This window comes from Spermophilus citellus (assembly GCF_964194105.1).
Source record: "Spermophilus citellus genome assembly, chromosome: 10".
Classification (NCBI taxonomy): domain Eukaryota; kingdom Metazoa; phylum Chordata; class Mammalia; order Rodentia; family Sciuridae; genus Spermophilus; species Spermophilus citellus.
The window spans coordinates 8788264-8791641 of NC_138197.1; the positions used below are offsets into that span (position 1 = coordinate 8788264).

The 3378-nt window shown below is 35.9% G+C and overlaps 1 pseudogene across 1 annotated transcript; it reads right to left on the reverse strand.

Moving 5' to 3' along the window:
* Window positions 1–302: 302 nt before the first annotated feature.
* On the reverse strand, window positions 303–986 carry LOC308657961 (protein FAM3C-like; annotated as a pseudogene). The gene has a single exon. The product of its transcript is annotated as a protein FAM3C-like (transcript).
* Between the last annotated feature and the right edge of the window lie 2392 nt (window positions 987–3378).

A 3378-nucleotide genomic window follows, 5' to 3' on the forward strand; every position in this document is an offset into this window, starting at 1 on the left:
TCAATGTTTTTCACAATCTGATCAGTAATCCACTGAGTATGCTTTTAGAATTGATGTATGTCGTTACCATAGCAGTCTAAACATTTGTACTTTTAAGGAAATGTGCTTAAAAATGGTACAGTGATTTGCCCATTAGGACTATTTACAAAGATAGCTATTTATAATCCTGATATCAAAAGAGATAATGCTCATGCACACACCAAGATGGATGCATGCTCTTAAAATATTTACACGTAGTTTCTTCTTTATGAGTCTCCCATTAATATTGAAAGTGCGCTTCCTTCTGTTTTTCCATATTTTCTTCAGTCTTGTTTCTGGGGGATGCATCCTTCCATTTCTACAACTTCAGGCCATCCTTCGTATTTATTTGTATCCTTATTGTTCTTTATGTGCTGTTCGAAAGGACTTTTTGTCTTAATGCCCTTCCCACCACAGAAGACCCAGTTGTCTCTAAAACCAAGAGTATTAATAGACGTGCTTCCCAACTCAGAAATAAGCCGCCGTGCCTCATCATTGAGTTTAGTTGCTCAATCGTCATATGTTCCCATCAAGACTATTGTTCCATCTTGTATGGCCTTCAGAAACTCAATAAATGGTGCCACATCTCCTTCCCACATGTCAAAATACTTAGTGTCTAACACTTCTCCTGTTTTTCCATTTGCCAAGGCAACATTGATCCCTCTTCCAACATTATTGTTCACACCACTCATCAAAACATTGTCTTCCAGGCAGATTTTGGGTCCCACCACATTGGCTGCTCCACTTGCCATTTTAAAAGCAAAATGTTTCTCAGGGCAAGCTTTTGAGATACCACATTTATATCTGGAAGGCTTCGTAGAACGTGCAGCTGTGTCCAATGCTGACCTTGCAAAGAGATTTCCTAAACTTGTATCCATTTTTATTTCAAATACTTGAGATATAACATAAAATGTCAGTAAAAACACTGCCACGGCTACTATCAACTTTGCAGCACCTGCTACCCTCATGTTTAGTTTTCAGTCTATGAAACTTTTCATTAAATATGCTCCCGCCGGGCGCCCGCCTTCCGGCCTCTTTACGCTCAGTCCCGCTGGAGGCCGACGGGAACCGCCTCCATTTATTGTCATTTGTATTCCTGATAATTGTGATTCTGACTGAAATCTCAGTGCAATTTTCATTTACATTTCTCTAATTATTAGAGATGTTGAACATTTTTTCATATATTTTTGGTCATTTGATTTCTTCTTCTGTGAAGTGCCTGTTCAGTTGATTTGCCCAATTATTGATTGGGTTGTTGTTGTTGTTGTTATTATTATTAAGTTTTTTGAGTTCTTTTGATATCCTGGAGATTAATGCTCTATCTAAGGTGCAGGTGATAAAATTTTTTTCTCATTCTGTAGGCTCTTTGTTCACATTCTTGATTTTTTTTTACTGTGAAAAAGCTTTTGATACAATCTTATTTATTTATTCTTGATTTTACTTCTTATGCTTTAGAAGTCTTATTGAAGAATTGGGTTTGTAACCAACATTATGAAGAGTTGGGCCTAATTTTTGTTTTAGTAGGTGCAGGGTTCCTGATCAAACGCCTAAGTCCTTGATCCACTTTGAGTTGAGTTTTGTGTGGAGTGGGAGATAGGGGTTCAATTACATACTACTACATATGGATTTCCATTTTTCCTAGCACCAGTTGTTGAAGAGACTATTTTTTCTCCAATGTATGTTTATGGTGCCAGGTCTAGACTGAGATGACTATATTTATATGGGTTTGTCTTTGTGTCTTCTATTCCATTGGTCTTCATGTTTATTTTATTGTGTGTGTGTGTGTGTGTGTGTGTGTGTGTGTGTGTGCGCGTGCGTGCCAATACCATGCCATTTTTCATGCCTTCTGCATCAATTTTCTTGCTACATTTGCTTTGGCTATTCTGGGTCTCTTATGTTTCCAAATGAATTTCATGACTGCATTTCCAATTTTTTAGGAAAAACATCATTGGAACTTTAATAGGAATTGCATTAAATTTGTGTAGCTCTTTTCGTAGTATGGCCATTTCAACTGTATTAATTCTGCTTATCCAATAACATGGGAGATCTTTCCATTTTCTGAGGTCTTATTCAATTTCTTTCTATAGTGTTTTATAGTTTTCACCATAAAGGTCTTTCACCTCTTGTTAGATTGATTCCCAAGGGTTTTTTTTAGCTTATTGTGAATGAAATATTTTTCCCAATTTCTCTTTGAGCTGATTAATGGTGTATAGGAATACAATGGATTTATAGGTATTGATTTTATATCTTGCTACTTTGCTGAATTCATTTATGAGTTCTAGAAGTTTTCTGGTGTAGTTTTTTTGGGGGGGGTCTTCTAAGTAAATATAGAAACATGCTATTGGCAAGTAAGGATAGTTTGAGTTCTTATTTTCCTATTTATATCCCTTTAATTTCTTTCTTTCATCTAATATCTTTGGCTAGGGTTTTAAGGACTGTGCTCAATAGAAATAGTGAAAGAGGGCATCCCTGTCTTGTTCCAGTTTTTAGAGGGAATGCTTTCAATTTTTCTCCATTTAAAATGATGTTAAACTTAAGTTTAGTGCATGCAGCTTTTACAATAGTAAGGTATGGCTGTGCACAGAGACACTCTAGTTTATTTTCAGAGCTGGCATGGGCGTTTAAAACTATAACATAAAAATAATAAAAAATAGATAATATCTTTTCAACATTTTATATTAGCTATATGCTTTTGCTAATTTTTAAATATGTATGGGTTATCTCAGTCTTCATAACACCCTACTGCTGTAGGAATTACTGATATTTTATTATTTCAGGGAAGGATATATACAGGGCACACACATTCAGATGGTATTGCTGGACTCCAAATCAAGGGGACCTAACATTTGATGTTTATAAAGTCACAGAGAAAGTTAGAAATATCCAAACCTCATGGATACAGAGCATTTGCAAAAACTTATAAAACTATGTTACAAAATTCTCAGCTCCATTTGGCCTGTTTAGAAAGGTGAGAAGAGCAGCCCACTGAATATCATGCAGCTTTCAACAGAGCAGTGCAGGAACCATTCTCTATTCTATCTTCTGCCAGAAGAATTCTGCAAGCCAAGATTTACATTTTTAGCTCCAAAGCAGGCTCTCCCTTAAATATACAGCTTCTTTACAGAAAACACTTTACTCTGCCTCTGATTTTCATTCCATTTCTTGAGTACTTTCAAATGGTGAATTTTATTATATTTATTTGAATTTCTCACAAGATAGAAAGCAACCGAATGAATGTACTGTTTCCATCTCTCACATATGGAAACACTATGTTGGGAGCAATTTACTATCGTCCACATTGCCATCACCACCAATGTTGGTAGATAGCCTCACCCAGTGCTTAAAGTATTATGTGCCATC